This window comes from Pteronotus mesoamericanus, unplaced genomic scaffold (assembly GCF_021234165.1).
Source record: "Pteronotus mesoamericanus isolate MK-2021 breed Mesoamerican mustached bat unplaced genomic scaffold, CSHL_Meso_final contig_20, whole genome shotgun sequence".
Lineage (NCBI taxonomy): Eukaryota > Metazoa > Chordata > Mammalia > Chiroptera > Mormoopidae > Pteronotus > Pteronotus mesoamericanus.
Window position 1 is genome coordinate 65,602,817 of NW_026555085.1, and position 20,851 is coordinate 65,623,667.

Below are 20,851 nucleotides of genomic sequence, written 5' to 3' on the forward strand. Positions count from 1 at the left end.
TCTAGAGGTTATGTAAAAGAAAGTTGGTCAGTTATTATGGGTGATGCATAACAATTATTTTTGGTCCAGGGCTAAAAATGTTTGCTCTTCAGTCTAAAACAGGATTCTAAGCAAGTCCCTCCTTCCTAAACACCAACCTCCACCCCTACACAACCCAAAGCCATTCCCTTTCCTGATCTCCAGTCACCAAGAAAGCAGGCTACGTGAAGCCTGGGCTTTACTCAATGATTACTCAGTGATACAGAGGCTGGTCTTTCTTGATGCCTGATTGCCAGAGGAACGGGGCTGTGTGTGAGGATGGGGCGGGGGAAGGGAAAATGGAAGCTAACTTGGCATCCCATAGGCCCTGGGGCTGGCAGCCCTATGCATGCACATCAGAGAGGGCCTCAGGGCCCGCTGCCCATGGGAGCTGCCTTCTCCAGCCCCCACAGGCACCTGGTGAGCCCTCCCCTGGCCCCCATCAGGAAACAATGGCTTCTACAGATGGCAGGGAGTTCGGCTTATCCTGCTCTTCTCTTCCTCCCCTTACTCTCTCGTCTGCCTCCGAAGCCCACTCAGCACACACAATGAGATGGTGTCGCACACACCTCTGCCCCAGTCCCACCCAGACACAGCCCCATGTCTTCCCAGCGATCAGCACTCTCAAGCCTTTGGACACAGGTAAGCACTGCTGGCCTTCTGATCCCTGGAAATTCTATTCCTTCCCACTAAAGAAAAATTTTGTATGAATTAATTTTTCCACTTCTCAACCAGCTGTGTAGGAATCACGTATCCATTGCTTGAAAGCTTGGTTCCACACACAGTTTCAAAACCCTCAACTGTTTAAAATCAGACTTCATCTTCACAAGACTATAGACCCCCAGTAAGAATCCAAGATATTTTCATCTTTTCTCTTGGGACTTACAAAAAAAAAATATTGAAAAATGGAGCAACTTCTAAATACATTCTACATTTAGAGACTGAGACATTTCAAGGAATTTGCTGAAAAAGGAATAACTCCACACAGGAGGTGATTTTTCTATTGCTTTTCTTTTTGAATTTTTTTTGGGGGGAGGCCTCTGTGTCCATCAAATAGATAATAGTGTCTGTGGCCATATTTGTGGCCTGAAGGTAACTATCTAAATCCTGCAAGCAGTTGGAATAGCAACTCAGGAATTCTTGGTCTCACCAAAACTACAGAAATGACAGGGGCCTCTCTCAAAGCAGGTGCCTAAATACTTTTAATCATGTTAGACAAAGGCCGTGCAGAATGCACGAAAACCACACCTCTCTCTTCAGCCCTTTGAGAATAGTTATGACCAAAGTAGATGTTATTTTAATCAAATCCATTTAAATGATGATTTAAATTACTAAATAAGATGATTCAATTTAATCAGTTTTACTTAAAAAATACATTTTTGTTTCTCTGACATAACCTGATTACATATTCTTTAAAATTTAGTTGAGTACAAGTTTCACTTTCAGGAGGTACATTTTCTGTATTTAAATCTAATTTAAGAAAACCATTCTCAGAAGTGTATTCCTCAATTCTAGAAGATTCTAGAATTCTAGAAGATTCTGCACAAAAAAAAGTTTTAATATTTCCCTTGTGGTCTTACTACCCTTCCCTTCCTCTTTTATTTTCATATTCTCTTTGCTTGCCCAAATTCCTTCATTTTTAACAATTATCTATTTATTTATCTGCTTAAAACTTTGTTTTTTTGGAGAGAAAACCAGGGAATGATTGTCTTATTTTCATTTAGTGCTATTAACAAGCATGGTTTCCACAGATAAAACACAGATGGAGAAGAAAAACATGATTTCTGGCATAGACAATATTTTTTACTTTGCCCCCTACCAAAGTGGCTTTCATTGGCTCTCCTTACCCCTTAATCTGGTCATGTGCCATTTGTTCATACCGGAAGTCAACCTTTTAGGAGGGCACACTGGAAGTCAGGCACTAGACTTAGCACACGTAAGGATTCAGACCTAACAAAGCTTACACGTCAACAGAGAACACAAATAGTACACAGTTATTGTACAAATAACTATACAACAACGACAGCTTTGAAAAAGTATGAGGTGGGTGGTAGGGCAGCTCCATCCAGATTGGGAGGGAGTGTCAAGGAAGACCTCTCTAAAAAGTAACACTGCTTTTTCTATTACTCATAAAACTTTTTTTAAAAGGTCGCAAAAACATATGGTCTCAAATATTATATCAATTTCAAGGTAAGGTTGTGTACGGGAAAGAAACGGCTCTAAACGCAGAGGGGAATGATTAGAATCCTTGCTGTCACGGTGGTGCTGCGAGCAGCTCATGGGGAGGGACGTGGTTGTACTCAGTATGGAGTGAAGTCCAGTAAACTCTAGATAGTAATTAATAATTACAGAATTTATGATTTACCTTTGAGATTTGGCATGTTGAAATAAAGCTCATTTTCCATTCATAGTTGTCTTTACAAAAATATGCAACTGAAATGAAAAATTTTAAATTCACCTAAAAAAATACTATAACCTCTGTGACTTTTTTCACTTGGATTGGCCAACTGGTATCATTTAGTTGTACAGTGGCAGATAATAGCCACAAAGGCAAAAAATATAACAGCTGATAGATCTGTGCTCAACAGTTCTATCAGCATTAGAAAAAGATGATAGAATTCAAGCTTTTGAATTACAGCTTTGAAAACAGTGAACTCCTGTAGGGCAGTTAAGTGTTTTTCTTAACCACTCAACTGAGAAGGTGCAGATAAAGCCTTTGAGAGGCAGCTCACATTCACACAGCCCACGAAGCACTTCCCACCACATTCTTAGTCTTATTCTGAACTCCCTTGATGCTTACAAATACCCACCCCGCACGACAGGGCCGGTCACACTGTTCATTCCTTCATTAGACACTCACTGTACCTCCAAGTACAATGCCAGAGGCTCTGCCTTCAGGAAGCTCCCAGCCCCTGGTGGGCCTTATTAAGCATTCTTCACACTGGTGGCTGATAGCCATTTACCCTTTTTTGGCACAAAGCTCAAAACAGAAAACTAAAACATATGTGTGGTTTGTGTTTTTAAATTAAAAAATGAAGACTTTTCTTGGTCCTGAAAAAGTGACTACTTCACTCATGAGAAAAATGAGGCTCAGAGAGGAGAAGAGATTTGCCTAAGGTCTCAGAGCACGTGAACAGCAGAGCCGAAGCAAGAATATAATTCATTCCACTCAGGGTTTCCCACCATTCATGAGCATTCCTGCGTGCCAGGCGGTGGGTTGTACTGGGAATACGAGTCAATGGAACTGCCTCCTGCACAAGCTGGACCTCCCCCTCTCACGGTTGCAGGATTCCCCTCGGCCTGAGCTACACAGGACAGGGCACACCCTGCAGCCTGGAGCAGGCGTCAGGCGTTTCCTGCCCTGCTCCGCCACAGGCTCCAGCTCTTCTGTGCTACACTATCCTGGGGGGGCTCCTGGCACCCGAAGGCTCAAGCCTGATGTGAGTCAGGCCTGGCCCAGGGGGGCCACAGCACTTACGACCCCTCCTCCCCCAGAGGGAGTGCCTTTGCCAACCCTGGCTTCCATAGCCAAAACCTGAGCACCCAGGGATTTATTCGAAAAAAGCTCCCATCTGCCTGGCTCTGATTAGAGCCTTTTATTTTCCTGAGTCCCTTGGTTTTTAGGAGCTACATGACTGAAGCAGATCACAGACCATTCTGCGGGAGCTACGAGGTTGCATGGGTCAAAGGTCAGGGGATGCTCATAACTGTTCTAAAAGGATGTTTCAGATAGTACACTTCCTCAGCTGAAAGATATAAGGTCTGCATATGGAATGGTGCTGGTTTGGGGAGAAGAACCTCTCTTACACCCAAATTCAAAATAAGAAATAACCCCCAGTCATCCTCAGATGATGAAGTAGCAGCCCCTGAGTTGCCAGGGAATCAAGGAATGTAACTCAGAACTGCTGACAAATCACACCCAAGGCAATGGAATTGGGCAGTGGAGGCTGGGGCAGAAAAGGATCCCACCGGTGGCTTGTGAGACTGAAGTCCAGCCTTTCATGGGAACCCAAGGCACCTGGAAGATGAGAGCGAAGTACGAACAGAGGAGACTCAGCAAACATTTGCAGAATGGATGTACACATGGTTCTTTCACACATCCCCTCCATCAAGAGGCCAGCAGCCCTCGGCCTGAGCTTCGGGAGCTCTTTCAGCACAGCTCTATCACACTGGATAACAAGCACCTGGGTGCTCATCTGTCACATTTATTCTTGTCCCAAGAGAGTCCAGCATGGTGTCTAACACCAATGGACACCAAAAATGTTAAGAGAATGAAAGAATAACTTGTTACACAGTGACTGCAACTCAAAGGTACAACTAGGGCAAAGGTAAGCATCAGCCATCTGAGGCAGGAGGGAAACAACCGCGAATGGACTACAGAGGACTTCCCTTAACCAGTGTGAAGACGGAGTGCTACTCATCTCTCACCAGTCCCTGAGGGCTCATCAGGCACGGGAAAGCGGTTCCATCCTATTTCTGGGGCAGGGAGACATATCTTATAGCTAAAATATACAGTGGTACCTCAGTACTCGTCATTAACTTGTTCCAGAACTCTTGATGAGTGCCTAAATCGACGAGTACAAAACGATGGAGCATTTTCTCTTGCGGGGCGGCGTTGTGAGTCATAAAAGTTCTAGCAAGTGCAAGGGCTCCCAAGCAAGCACTGAGTGGGGAAACATTTTTTTCTTGTGAAAATGTGACAAGTGGAGGGGTTGATGAGTTCTGAAGCTGACGAGTACTAAGGTATGACTCTATGTTCTCATGCTTATCAAAAGTGAGTGTTACAATTTAGCCTTGGGAAAGGGGACAACAGCACATTCACCTAAGTGAGCTAAGACTTTCTCTCATATGCCAACTCCAACTCTACCTCTCCCTTAGACACTTACGGACCCAGAGTCACAATCCCAAGTTCAAAGTGGACCAAGTCTTGGGTTCCAAAAGGAAGTCCTTTTTAATTCATAAGGCATGTGCTCTCAGTGTGAAACTTGTCAACTTACTTTTTCCACGTCTAGATCAGCATCCTGCTTCTTCAAACAACTGTAGAAGAAAAAAAGAGAACTAACCACTCTGCAAACCACTCACAAAATACCACCATAGAATTTCCATTTGCTACAATCAATTTGCCCACAAATTTTTTTCTTGTTCACACAATTGTTGCAAAGTCACAGTTGCAACAAACACCCACTGAAAGTGCGAAAACCTGGCCCTGTACCACCAAAAGAAGCTAGCAAAAGATTTTAACTTTCAGGAGCAGGAAACATAAGAACAGAAGTCTTAAATGAGCACACACACACACACATACCCTTACCTTCTTCAGAGTATCTACAAGTCACCCATAGAGGGGACACACTAAAAGTGAGTCTTTTAAAAAGTTTTCCTAGGTCTTGTTCAATTTACATCTTGGCTTAAATCTCCCCGTAGCTCCAGCACATACTTCGTTCCACTTCCTATCTGACTGTGGGTGGACCTCACTGTCAAAACAACCTTTTTGCAATGACCCCCATTTCTCATCAGCTGGGGTTCCCTTCTCCGGGAGGCCTGCCAGCTCACCAGCCTGTACCAACTTGTCCACAGAACTCTAGCCTCAGGATTACCCTAGAACCTTGTGCCAAAGCCCTGGCAAAGCTGAGTTTTGATGGCACCCATGCCCACTTCACATTAATCTTCCAAGTGCTAGCAGGGGGATGGCAGATTTCCAGTTTGCTCTGACACTCTGTCTACAACCTGCCAATGGTATAGTACCTCATTTATTACTTGCAATTTTAGCTGTTTGAACACAACTTCCGTTTTAATAAAGTGTCTAATGAGAACAATAAGAATAGTTGAATGGAATTATGTTGACAATAATATGTTTAGGGCAGAAAGTAAAAGTTTGAGGAATCTGAAAAAAAAAAAGCAGAAGCAATTTTTCCTATCTTAGTAGAGACTCAAATTTTGTTCAGTATGAATCTTAGCATCTTTCTTCCTGGTCCATGATTTAAAACACCCCCATCATAAATTACTATGCCCACCAAAGCCACTCCTCACCACATACACAAAAGAGAACTTTTATGCTATTTCAAAGGATATGCAATTAACAGTAACATCTTTGTTGTGTTTAATCAAAGATGACTCAGAATAAAAGAAAGAAGAAATGACCATGGGGAAGAGAATTAGAAACTCATATATTGTCTTTTACAGATGGGCATTCAAATCATGAACTCACTGCTGACATGCAAGAGAACCAGCACGGAGGCTGGAGGGAGAAAACGTGCTAATAATGAGGGTGCCACGACAGCCTGCACCTGAGCAACCCACCTCGCTCCATCTCTGTCTTGCTTCTGACACATGCTGTCCTCTCCTAACCAAGGAGCGGCCACCAGGCAACATATGCTCTTTCTTCTGCCTAACCACTGGGATCTACACATTGCCAAGCTGTAAAAAGAATGGGAATTTCTCCCTGTCCAGAAATTAAACAGCCTTCCTGTAACTAGAAAAGATACTACGTATCACAGTATCATACATAGTATCACGGTACTATGATAACTTTTCACCAAAGGGAACATATGTACAGAGAAACTCTGACCCATTCTCCTATACTGTCACAGAGGTTTAGGAAGGTTGTCACTTGGATTTGTGGAATAGAATTTTCTGTTTGCAAGGTGAAAGATTTCTTCATCTGCCACCGAATGAGCAGCTGGAGAATCATTACCCTTTTCTAAAGTATTGGGGAGACAACCTCTCTCAGGCATGCGGCACTACAACCACACAGGATGCTCAGTTCAACAACAGGCTGTGAAAGAATGCGCCTTCACTCCGTGGCACTTTAGCACCCAGTAACAAAAGGAAAGCTGAAAAACCGTTTGGAGCTGCTCGCTCACTACTGCACAAGGAATTGTATCCACATATGTATATACAGCATCATCTGATTTCTGTTTCAGGCTTATGAAGCAGATGTAGCTAATTAACAAAAACAATACATATACGAATCTTCCTGCAGCCATAAACCAGAAGGATGTCACAGCTTTAACTTCAAAGACTTCCAGCAAGCACATGGGACGTTAGATATTTTTAGATACCAGCTCCATTGTTTCAGAGAGGATAGGGATGGATGAAACAGAATTGCCTAAAAGTGAAATTCATATAGTGACCCCATTTAGAATGAAGACTGGCATTTGTTTTTAAAAACAGGCATATCTTTCTTAAATAAAGGTTGTGTTTCTGAAAAGTTGGGAATAAATAAATTTTGGTCATGAAATGTTTCAAGTGAAAAAGAGGTACATTTTATTTAAATGAATCCCACATTTTTCTTTAAAAATCATTTTTTTAAAAAATTGACCAATTATTTTACTACATTGTCTTTATTTGAAATCTAGATGTTTAAACTATTCAAGTTTTAAGTTTCCAAAGCTTAATAAGGCAAGATAGGTCCACTCCATCCCCCATGCATGTATTTAGATTGTGGGTGTGCATATGTAGTTATACAGGCATTTGAAATAGTTGACTATGTGTTCAGCTGTGGGTTTGTGGGCATTAGGGCATTTTCCATGCTTTTATTTTTTTCTGCTGAGGTAGTGCTGATGTTTTGTTTGAGAAACATGACGGAAATGACCCAGATTCCTCAGGTTAAAAGATGATCCATAAATGCTGCAAATTTGTGATCCACTGAAGGAATAGAAACTAACGGACAAAGCCCTGGCCAAATAAACTACAGGAGTTCCCCATTATCGGCAGTTTTACTTCCTGTGGTTTCAGTTACCTTCAGTCCTAAAATATTAGATGGAAAATTACAGAAAAAACGATTCCCAAGTCCTAAACTGCACACTGCTCTGAGGAGCACATGAAATCTCCCTCTTCCTGGTCTGGGGTGTGAATCATCCCTCTGTCCAGTGTACCCCTGCTGTACACATTCCCCGCCCATTAGTCACTTGGTAGCCGTCCTGGTTATCAGATCGACAGTGCTTGTTGTGTTTAAGTAACCCTAATTTTATTTAGCAATGACCTCAAAGCTCAAGAGTGGTGGTGCTGGCCATTAAGTTATGCCAAAGAGAAGACGTGAAGTGTATGTACGTATAAGGAGAAACACAGTATATATAGGGTTTAGTATCCTCCATAGGGTTTTAGGCATCTATTCAGGGTCTTGGAATATATCCTCTGAAGATAAAGGGGGACTACTGCACTCCCAACTATTTAGATCAGATCAAATCCTCCATCTCTGGGAGAATACAGACACGTTTTTATTTTTAGAGAAAAATCTAAACATAAAACTGAGAAGCCCTCAACTTTGAGTCAGCCTCCACCACTTCCGTATTTCCAGATGCTTAAGGGACATCTCCAATAGGCACCTCCCAACGCACCTTATGACTGGAGAGGGCCAGCAGAGGGAGAGCCAGGCACACTCAAAGGGGCATCAGCCACATGTTCAGAGAATGACAAGAGGCTTGGCAATGCTACAGGCTAGAGAGGCAGGTAAGAGGATGCCAGTAGGCTGGTGGGGACGGCATGTCCGCTAAGTCAGTCCGTTAGGGGAACACTTCTGCTTCCTCTCACTGGTACATTTTCAGTCTGCCTCTACCCCAGGAAGGGACAGAAAAATAGATGCAGCTTTCAGCATATTCCCGGGCTTAGCATCACCATTCCAACCTTACTAACCCTCCTAGGTAGGTATACTTCTCTTTTAATTGGTCTTCAGGGCCCAGGACAGAAATCACCTTTTCACTTTTGTTTCTTTTGGTTCCACTTCTACACAAAACTAGATTTCCTCTCTTCTCTGTTCTTATGGCACTTTATTTACTACCTGTTTCAGTCTCCCCTGCTCGAATGGTAGCCCGTCTGAGGCCAGGACACACTGAACACAGCGACTACAACACAAGGGCCACCTCCGCTGGTCAAGGAGCGAGGGTGATGAGGTGCTGAGACAGAGTAACTAGTGAAGAAATAACTGACTGGAAGGAGAGGAATGAAACTGCACGAAATCAAACCCACCCCGCTCACTCCTGCTGCATGTAGCAGTAGGGACGTGTGTTGGGGAGGGAGAGTGAACCCACGTATCACATGGAGCATATCCGTAACCAGAAGATGGCCTTTTCTTTCAACTTAGTCCTGTGTCTTTAGCTATACATGAACAATAATCCAGTCCAATAATCTGGAGATTCTGCTGTTATTTTTAATATTTTCCAGTGTTTCCTGTTTTATTTAAAAAATGTGACTGAGAAAGTGAGATTCAATACATTAGAGTCATAACCCTGCCTCATATGTGGCAAAGGACATTTAAGGGGATCATGACAAATCCCAGATTTAAATCATGGGTTGAATTTTGTTTAATTATTTTAAGAAAAGATTGAGAGAGAAATGAAATGTACTTTTCTCTTGCTACAGAATCTTCTCTATTCCCAATTCAACCTTTTTTACTACTTGCAAAAGATTTAAAATAATCATTGATCTGCCAAAAAAAATCTGCACATTACTAGACACATCTTCACATATTCACATCTGAATGGCTTCTTTCTGCTCCAACGATCATTGCTCTATTCAATCAAGACTAAAGTGAGAACCTCAGAACTATACGTGGTGTGATGTCAGTGGTGACTGAGGATAAAACAGTCATTTGATAGCAACTTCTGTATCAAGTGTGTCAACAGGGGCAGTGTTTCTTCAGTTATTCTTAACTTAGGACCCAAGGCACAAAAAAGACCAGGCAGGGCCAGACTCTGCCACAATTCCAAAGAAAGCCGAGACACATACAGAGTGTACAGAGAAGCTCCTCAATGTTCTCTGGCGAAGGGGTGGCCCCTGGCTCCCTGCCTGAAGCCCAGGAACAGGCCCACTCTCACAGTGGCGTCCCAGATGCCACCACAGCTGCACAGACACGAAGTGCAGTGTTTGGGACCATCCACGCTCAGGGTGACCACGATCTTTTGTGTGCCCAACAGTTGGGGCAAATCCTGGAGACAGGACCCAGCTCAGACAAGGCCCTTTGTTGCGTGTTATTCCTCATTGCTCTGTTTCCCCCAAGAAAAATGTATTTTCCTCTAGCCATTCATTCTGGCCCTGGACTAGCTCATTATCCTGTGTCCACTGCAAATATAAATCTTCTAACAGGGTTTGAGATGGCAGCACCTGAAACCTCTTCTCTCCTCTCATCCACCCTGGGAAAGGTGCAGTGAGTGATAGGTGCACATTCAAAATGGGGCAGAGCACAGGGCAGTGACAAAGGTGGTAGCCAGTCAATGCCACCCAAGGGAATATTCAGCACGCTGACATCGTGCCGAAGGAGTTCCAGAAAAAGGGTCAGGTCTGGCAGAGGATGGCAGGGCAACATCCTCAAGTCTCCCACACTGGGAGGACATCCCTGCGCTTGGCCAATGTTGTATATAATTTGTCCTACTGCCTTGTTGTTAATTCTTTTGTATGAATATTCACTTACCTCACTGAAAAGGTAATATATGCTCATAGAAAATCTGAACCCCCTAGTATGATGCTGGTGCTTTTCCTTTCTGGCCAGATTTTTTTTAAAAAAATCTAACTTTATTTTTATTGTTGAGACTAATACAGCTGTCCCCATTTCCCCCTCTTTGTCCTCCTCCACCCAGCCCCCGCCCCTTATGCACACATAAGTGGTAAGACTCTCCTGTAGCACCTCCGCCTTGAGCGTCACAACTGATAGCACATACAACTGACTTGTGATAGAAGCAAAGCAAACAAGACAGGGAGGCATCCCAAATGTAACATTGTACCCAGTACAAATTAGCTTCAGGGTCTTTTTCAATTAATAAAGTACAAAATGTAGGCTCTACCACCTACGGGTGCATCTCACCACTGACCTATAAATGCTCACTACTGACCTACAAATTCTGTGTTTCAGAACACAGAACTTTGGTCCATAGCCAGGGAGGAAGCAGTTGGCTTGGAAACCAAGTTCCATTCCTAGCTCTGCTATTAACCTGCTCTGTGAATGGGTGAAGGGAAGGGGATGCAGCAAGGATCACATATTAAAAACCCACAGCGGCCAGGCCATCAGGTAGACTAAATGAATAAAGCAGGTACAAAGGAGCTAGGGGAGCTGAAGAGCCCTTCCCACTTCAAGAGGACAGCTGCAACGCTGCTTGGGCAGGCTGTCGTCAGGACAGAATGCAGGCTTAGCTTTGCCAGAACTTCCAGTTTTTTTCAAGAGAAGCTAGAAATCTCAGTTTTTATATAAAACTGTGCAATGTTAAAGTGCTAGTTTAAATTTTTTAAATGCACCATGTGGCCCAACCGAACATAAATGAGGGCATTATCCACTCCATAGACTGGTTTGCTACTATCTTCATATAAGATCTATTCCATGGGTTTTCTTTCTTTTAAATAGGAAGTTGACTGCTATTTGGCCTCTACTCAGGGTTTATTTAAGAGCACAGAAGGGGTTTCTATTACCATATAACGAAATAATCCAAGTACATTCAGATGCAGAAAGCAGGGTAACATGATCCACTCCCCCCTCCCCCCTTTATAACCAGATACATGCTCATACAGGGCTTGATGTTTGGTAGAATTATTTGAAATATATACTTACTCATGCTAGCTTCTGAATAAACAAAAGAGGACAACTGTAATTACCTTAGAGTATTAGGGTGTGACCAACTGGATCGGGTTGTGGGGCAAAAGCCTGGGTGGAATGGCTTTATTTTTAAACAAACGCTGTGTAGAGACAGGTAGTACAGACAATACCTCTCAAGAAGCATTGCTACAAAGAGCAGCAGAGAAATGGGGTGGTTGCCGGAGGAAAAAGAAATGAAGGTGAAGACAATGTATTTTAGAAATTGATGAAATTACAAATGTTTGTATGTTGATAGAACCCATCATTTTAAAGCAAACAAATAAACAAACAAACAAATCTGAGTACCAACTGAAAAAATGTATCAGAATGGTGGGTGCAGTAAAAATTTTATTAGTAAGAGCTAAGAAGTCAAGATCTAGTAATACAGGTTTTTCCTAAACAAGAAGTCAGAAAAAAAAAATCTTTACTACAACACACATTGTCCCATATTTTATACTGTGCCATTTCTGTATTTGTCCTTTTTAGCCTACTTCTAGCAGTCTCTCTTTGCTAAAATACATTAGTTGCCATGGAAACGATGTCATAGTGTGTGAAACCATTTACTGTCCTTGGAAAGGCATTCATGATGAAATTGAACAGTGGCATGTTTAAAAAAGAGATCCAACAGAAAGGAGTTGTGGAAGAACACAAGATCTCAAAACCATGACTCCAAAGTAAGTATTCCTCTACCTCCACCATCCTATGTCCCAATTTTCCCAAAAACAACCAGAGAAGCATTTTCCTCCTCATGTACACCAAATGTACCTAAAACAAAATCTCTGACCTCTTAGGGAAAACAATAGACTCCCCTTTAATTCACACAAAATCTCTGACCTGTTAGTAGAAACAATAGACTCTCTATAATTCACACTTGCTTCCCTGGTTAGTGAGGCGCTGGGAGACTTGAGGATCAGAACGGTTTGTAGGCGTCACAACATCTCTGCTATTGGGGAGGATTTAGTCCTGTAGTACATTCTGTACTCCAACTTTGTTAATAGAGATAGAAGTAATATTTAGGACACAGAGATCTGGACTTGAATTTCCTTATTGCCATAGATTAGCAAGACACTACATCTTCATTCCTTTGAGAAAATATATTTAGCAGCTCTCATGTGCAATATTGGCAAAGAAAACAGATGGGCAAGGTATGTGTCCCCTAGAAGTTCAAAATCTGGTGGGGCCATGTGGATGAGGATGGGAGCATGAAAAGCTGGACTTCATGGATTAGGAAGACAGTGAGGGGTTTTATCCAGCGATAGGATCTTACATAGATTTTAAAAGTTCGCTCAGCTGTTATGGGAGTGAGACTGGAAATCCACAATAATGGAAGGCAGAGCCACAATGTTAGCAGAATAGTCCAGACAAAAAAGGATGGTGCAAAGCAGATGGAGAAATGTGATCTGTTAACTAGGGTGACCTTATACCTTAGCTTGTTTGTGAAAATTGTAGATTATATGTCTATTATTCCAGGAGCCAGTTGAATTAAGCATTTATCCAGGGTTGGGTTTTTTTTTAAACCAAGTATTATTACTAACAGTTGCATTAAAATGCACCAAAATTGGTGCACATACACTTCCAGCTTCTGCCACAGTCTTGCCTACCAGGGGGTGATGTAACTGCATGGTGAAGAGAATTCTCACCTTAACGCGTGATTAAATCTAAAGGTGATCAATGACAATCTGTCTTTTTTTCTATCCTTTCCAACCTTGGCTTAAGGGAACACCCCCCCTTTCAAGGACAACATGTGGGATGCTCACCAATAAGACTGAAAGCACTTGGACACCAGCAGCCAAGGCCAGCCAACTCCTCCCAGTCTCAATCCTACCAGACTCCGTATGCTATTGGCCGGTTGTGCTATGTTCCACGCTGCAGCTTGCGATGTATAAAGCACACGGCAGAGGGACCAAGAGAAATCATAGAAAATTACAGGTGAGGTGTACATGAAATATTTGTGGGAAACAGGCCTTCTGAAGAATGGTATGATTGCTCTCACTACAGTGATGTGTCATTTATTAATAGTTATGCTATTTTACTTTGCAATATCCCTTTTAGCAGTAACAAGCTAAAAAATGCAAATTTAATGAAAAACTGAGTACCAAATTTCTGTTTTTCAAGAAAGGTGATGATGAACATTAACTGGCACAAAATGTTTATTGAGATTTATTATCTACCAGGGAAGCCATAGTGATATCATTTAAGACATAAACCATAAGTCACCAATCTGCTCAAGAAGCAGCAACTACTTCAAATGTTAATAGCCATTGTAATAGGACTGTGCCCAGGGATGACAATTTAATACATGCAGCAATGGAAGATTCCCTAACGTAGCACTCTAGGAAACAGGACTTTTCTTTTAGATCAAATGGATGCTTTTCTGTTGATTCTACTTAATTTTGAGTTCAAGTTTTTTGTGCATATATAGAAAGTGAAGTGATAGCTTTAATGTATTGGTTTTATTAGAAGAAAAAATTCATAAACAGTTAAGAGATTCCAGTATTTATGCTAGTATTAACAGGCATTTTAAACAGAAAGATTAATCAATTCCAATAACAATTTGATTTTTGTTTTCTATTTCTTGAGATCAAAATAAAGCTTGTGGAGATTCATTCTGTTGCTGGTAAAATATTTCATGTTATTGTGAAAGCTACTAGAAACTGTGAAAAGTTTAATACAAGAGATGAAATTATTTGTTTTTGCACTGTAATGTAAATACAAGTTTTGTGATGCTAAAAGCAATTGTCCTTACTAAATTCAGATACCTATGGTGAAGACATTAGTTGGAATTGGATATGGCATATGCATAATTCATAACTGCCTTAAAACATGTACTTATAACCTACCAAATGCCAATGAACTACACATGTAGATGTAGAAATTGATAAATAATTAGAAAAATTGAATTACAAAATTTTTGTGACAGTGTTTTATAAATACAACCCCCCCCTACTTCATCATGTAGTACATGCCTTCTATTTTGCTGCCTGTCATCATAAACCAGACTTTAGAACGGTTTGAGAGATGACTCTCTAAATCAACAATGGTATGATAGATGAATTGTGTGGAGTTTGGGTGCATTCTCTTCCAAAACAGTTGTAAATCTTTGATCAAAGCAGTGACAACTTCAGCCTCTAAAGCCTTTAGCCAATTGCAGTTATAGAAAGTGAAGCAAAGGAGGAGCTGAACACCCTAAATTACAAGAACTCAAGCAGCAACCAAGGTTTGATTCTGAAATTGTATTACATTTTACAGTACTTCAAGTTGTTGTGATATTTTAGTGGTCCTCCTAGTTTTGACTGAATACATTTACATTCTGTACCAGAATGGAGTGAAATTTTAAAAATCTATGATTTTCTGTCCTCTAATGTTAAAAAACAGTTGTAAGGACCATAAGGAACTTATTTTCATAAGTTTTGTCTTTTAAAAATACTTACTGAAGATAAGAATCCTAAATGGGGGTAAAAAGACCTGTGATAATATTTGGGCTAAAATATTCACAAATTTCAGTATTAAAAAAAGCCTGAGAGAAGCCTCCATTTAGCAGAATTTGCTCTCAACTTGTGTATCTTTAGAAAGAATTATTTTCTCAGTTAAAAATATTATGATATATACATAAAAGCCAATTGAACATAGTAACAATTTCAAATATTAACTATAAAATACAACTTTGAAGTATTATAGACAACTATAGACAACTTTATATTATAGACAACTTTATGAAAGATTAAAAACAATTCATTCTTCATAAAAAAAAAGTAGTGACATGAATACTAGAGACATATGGATAAAAAGCCAAGGTAAATGACTATATACCAAGAATAATTAGTCTTATGTTCTTTTCAATGCTTTGTTACTCTTTACAAAAAGTTTTGTTTTGCTCTAGTGTATATGGGCATGTTTTTAATTTTTATAAATTTTATTTTTGAGATTTTGAATAAAACTATTTCATAGGCCCCAAATAGCATAGACTGATCTGTCATTTAATAAATCAACACTTTAAAAAATTGTATAATTTTAATTATTTTAGTGACTCCTTTCAGTAAATGTCAGGGTCCCCTATCTCTAGCTCTCTTGGCTCTCACTGACAGACAAGGGAAAATATAAAATACATTTACATTTTGAGAAAATGTGCTCAAAACGTCACAGTCATTTCCTAGTGGGAAAATACGTAAGTGGTATCCCAGCAGGCGACATCCCACCTCACCCCACCCTGCCAAATGCATGCTTTTTAAAGCAAGACTAAAGATTTCTCTGCCAAAATTACTAGGCACTTTAAGAAACAGCAGGTTTGAAAACATCTTCTTAAATGCAGTATCACCCTTGTATGAATGTCAAAAAGAAATGAAATGTAATTAAAAAGAGCTAACTGGTTTTTTCCCCTCTCTCATTTGAGTGTTCTAGTAACTACTTATGAATTATACTTGGAAATGGATCCTTTCATAAACTCATGCTTTATTTAGTCCATGAGGATGGAATAAAAATGAAGAGCTTCTCTCCTCATAGTCAGAGACTACAATTTTTAGTATTCGCCCTGATGCCTTTAAAATGTGGAAGGATCACACCCGGCGAAAATTCTCTTCTTGCCTCCGGCATCACAGGATGTTCATTAGAGAAAGGCCTGAAATTTTAATACTTTCCTTTGACCTGAGGCTCCATGGCAACTGAGATCCTTCCTTCCAGAGCGCTTGGAAGAATTGCCTCTTACTAAACAATGGAAAATCCAAATCTCCACTGTACGTCAGAATATCTGATGGACAACTCTGCTCCTTGAGAAGAGAGATCATCCCACTTCTTCTCCAAGACGAACTTAGCATAGGAATTTTATCCCACAATTTACTCAAAGGAAAAAGCATATTTATAAGAATACAAGTAAATCAATTTGCCACCACCAGCAGTGGAAGCAGCAGCAGCGTATTCAAATACAGCTCATGCAGTGTGACAGATTTGAAATTTACACTTACTACTCAGCTGTATACAAAAGATGTTACTTCATTTCTCTGAAGTTGAATTCAACTTGATCATGACCATTGTATTTCTGCTTATGATAGGAAAACAGTCTTCCTACTTCCAAATAACTTACTCTCTTCGGATTTAAAATTTTAGTTGCTTCAGGGCAATTAGTCAAATTAAATGCATCTCAAACTGCTTCTCCTGGCTGTTTCTTTCCCTTTCACTCCATCTCCCCAGGGGGAGAGATAGGCTAACACAGGATGGGGAGAAAGCCTCATCCACATCCTGCCTCCAAGTCCTCGCTGGCCCCTTGAGGTGTCCCATCCCTTTGTTTTCGAATGGTGGCCTGGTTCTGCTGATGTGTCTGGTAAGTACCTGCAGTCGTGATCCCAGCTGCCTTCGGCAGTGAGGCTGGCATAGTCCACTCTGTGCCCTCTTCATTCTGACCCGAGGCCTCTCCCAGCCCAGCTCCCTTAGCACCTCCACATCTGCCTGAGGGGGCTGCAGGACCACCAGGATTTCTTCTATGCCACATGCAGGCACTAGAGAACCATGAGGGAACATCGTCTCAGGACTAGCTTCTGCCTAAACATTTCCCACTGCAGGGCACATCACAGGGTGTTTTCCTTCTAGAATTCCAAACAGGACACAGGGTTCAAGTGCTGTGTGCATGCAGATTATCCTCCACTCCCCTGGAGTGGGGGATCCCAGCGACCCATTCATTTCTTATCTCTCGTCTCATCCAAAGCTCTAGTGCTCCATTCTCCAACCCAGCAAGGTATTTCCTCCTTCCTGCAGACTCCCTCCTGCATGGCTTACTGTACAATATATGCCAGGCCTTCTGAGATCTGGCTCCATGAAATCCACAAATCATTTTTCTTCTAACAAAGTCTGCCTCTTAAAGGAAGGCCTGAGCTAACTCTGATCTCCGAAACATGCTTCAAGTGCCTGTTTTGAAAGTCGAAAGCTGAACAATGTCTTCTTTGTCCTAGACTATAGTCTGTCCTCCCCCTGCAGTAACGGAATCCTTCGCCTTGAGGAGGGAGACTCCTGGGGCAACAAGAATTAGGAGGAAGGGAGAGTAAATTGAATACCAGTTCAAAATATTATCCCCATTAAATCAGCTGGTCTTAATGCAAGGTCTCAGAACACTCATCCAGGATTTTAAAGAGTGCAACATACAAACAGGTCATTTTTCTAGAACAGGGGTCCCCAACCCCTGGGACATGGACTGGGACCGGTCCGTGACCTGTTAGGAACTGGGCCACACAGCAGGAGGTGGGCGGCAGGCAAGCGAGTGAAGCTTCGCTCACATAACCGCCTGAGCTCTGCCTCCAAAGGGGACCTCGCCTTTTAGTTTCTTGAATTCTTTATATCTAATGCCCTGAACCTCTATTCTGTTAAGCACAGATCCATTGGACAGGAAGCCACCCTTGCTCAGTATCATTTGGGAGCTCTCCGTTTCCCTGGGTTTCCTCTTCCCAGGGCCTTCTCACCTTTGTCTCTCCTCCTCCACACCTGCTGTGTTCACTCACCACATGCCCCAAACCGCAGAGCCTTTCTTACCTTAACCATCATCCCAAACCCAGCTTGCTCCCCTATTCAGCCTCATCCTACTTTCAGCTGATTGAACTGATATTTACTCTAGTCTCAGACCAGCCTCCTCACTTGACTATTTAATACAACTCTCAACTCTAGGTCACCACAAGGTCAGATTTTCCATTCCAAAATGGTAAGTACTATCAGGCAAAGTCGTCCACCAAAAGTGCCTTTTGGGGCCTCACAACTTCTCTGTAATACCTCTTATCCATTTATTAACACATCATCCTATATTTTTGTGGCTGTTTGGATTTTTTCTAAATTTTCCAACCACCAATCCCGTCTCCAAACCTTCCACCCTCAGATAATGGCTCAGGCTTCCAATTTTACTGAAAAGCTTCAGGACACTCTAAATCTCAAACTTCTCTCTTTTCATAAACATTTCAATGCATCTTCATTTATCTTATAGGGATAGTTAAAAATCACACATGTACAGTACTGTGCCTGCTCTTGAGGCATTCAAACCTATCTATCAACACCTTTCTCATCTGTTTTTTCTCCTTCTGAGTTACTGCTAATTTTGATCCCTTTGAGGGCTATCATGGATTGAATGGCTGGCCTCCCCCTAACCCCCCCAAAAAATCTGTCCATCAGGAACCTGTGAGTGTGACCTTATTTGGAAAAAGAGTCTTTATAAATATAATTGTTAAGAACCTCACAAGGAGATCAAGTTGGATTAGGGTGGGTCCTAAATCTGGTGAGGAGAATGCCCTGTGAAGAGGTAGAAATTGTAGCAATGGGTCTCCAGCCCAGGAAAGGCCAGGATTGCGGGCCGCCACCAGGAGCTAGGGGAGGGGCATGGAACAGGCTACCTCAGAGCCTCCGGAAGAAGCCAACCCCGCTAACGCCTTAATTTCAAGACTTCTGGCCTCACTGTGAGAGGTTTTAGGAAGGGGTTTGTTGTTTTTTTTAAGCCACTCCATTTGGGAAAATTTGTTATGGCAGCCACAGAAAACTAGTATAAGGACTCCTTCTATGCTTACCATCATCTTGCCTCTACCAACTCTGTTGATTCCCTTCTGCCCATTGTCCCCTCTCTCTCCAGCTTCACCAGCGTCACTTTCTTTACTGGATCATTTCCATAGGTTCTCTCTCCTTCAGGAGACACTAAGTGTTCTGCTGTGAGACACAGAGCAAGGCCCTTGCCACAGTACCAGTTCCGGATCTCAGGTGCAGGGGTGCCGTTGCGGGGGTAGAAGCCAGGATGTTTCACCCCCCAAAAGCAGAACCTCTGTCACAGCCAGGGATGTGAGATCAGGGAGGGCAGTGGGGATTGCCTTGGGCCTCCCAAATCAGGGACTCAACACCATTCCACACTGGCCTCTTTCCGTGTGGCATGGTAGGGCTGGGGTTCAATCAGTTTTCCAAGAGCCAATCCTCCTTGTATCACACTTAGCTATAAACTAATCAGAACCTCCCAGGAATAACTGGGGCCCACAGAGGCACCCAGTTCTGCTCCTTATACCGCAGATAAGTTCTTCCTGGCCATAGTTCACTGCCGTTCACTAGCAAGTCTTGGCCTCTTGGAGAACTACCTCCAACTCTTGGCAGTCTGAAATCAAGAACCCGTAGAATAACGACTATAAGACAGTGACAATTATATGGGTAACCACATTTTTATGAAAAGAGTGTGGTATGGCACATTATCTATGCTTTGACCCTAACTTGCAGTCAGGACTAGGATTTGGGATCACTGCATTTTAACCCAAGGATATGGAATATAATGTGGAACATTACATGCAAAGTCTGGATTCTAAACCATGACTCTGCGGATCTATCAATGCAGAGGACCTAATGTGTTATCTACAAGAAGAAAATTTATTCAAGATGTATCTCATTCTCGAAATAGTGAAAACACTTAGGAGACCTCCCGACTTGCACAGTTCAGTGAGGAGTTACACCCTGAACACAAAGCAAATCAAATGAGGTGTGCTTTCAGCCTTCCAGTAGCTTGCTACTGAAAATAAACAATATTGACACTGACTGACATGGACAAAAGTGAGTGAACATGAACAAACTGGATAAAGTAGTGACATTATATACCAGCCAAGGGCCAAGTGCCTTTTGTCAGTGGCGTGTTATCTCTCACATTTCAGGTAATGGTTGTGGGAATGGGGAAGAAGGCAAGAAAAGTATTGAAATAATAGATAATGAATGGTTAACTAAGGAAAGAAGTTCGCTATCACTTTCCAAAGACCATGATGGCGGTGCAAATGTGAAGTGCACGGCGAAGCACAGGTACCCCCTTTCCCCATCTTGGCTGCAGCAGTTGGTCTACATCCAAACAGAGAGTGTTCTTTTCAGTCTCCATCCCTCAGATACATTAAATCTGGCATCCAGGTGAGAGCTGGACAAGGGAAGCCATTAATGAAGAACCACAGAGAGCTATTCACAGGTAGCTGAGAAGACTCTTCATGAGAGGCTGGCACACATTGCCTGTTGTGCTGCTGTGTCTTTTATTATAGATATTACCTGAGTTGTCCTCCCCTCACCCCCAACCATGGAAAACATTTATAAGGCTTATGTTCGATCATTCTTTTGAAGGGTATACAAACAGAGACTGTGGTATATATTGGAACATAGTGTGAAATCATTACGTTGTAGGACCTTATATGTATGATGGAAGGCTCCCCTCCCCTGCCAAGGAGATTCTGCAAATGGTGCGACTCCCAAGTGAATCAAGGCACGCAGAGGAGGGCACTCCCAACAGCCAAAGCTGAGTTACATATG

General features: G+C 42.0%; 1 protein-coding gene across 4 annotated transcripts in view; it reads right to left on the reverse strand.

Moving 5' to 3' along the window:
* The window catches only part of FYN (FYN proto-oncogene, Src family tyrosine kinase), a 199,165-nt gene that overhangs the window by 167,392 nt on the left and 10,922 nt on the right, over positions 1 to 20,851 (reverse strand). Inside the window, exon 2 of one of the 4 annotated variants that reach the window (XM_054569840.1) lies at positions 5,016 to 5,055. The exons of the other annotated variants lie outside the window; for them this stretch is intronic. The gene's annotated coding sequence lies outside the window, so the exon portion shown is untranslated. The remainder of the gene's footprint in view (positions 1 to 5,015; positions 5,056 to 20,851) is intronic. 4 annotated transcript variants of the gene reach the window in all.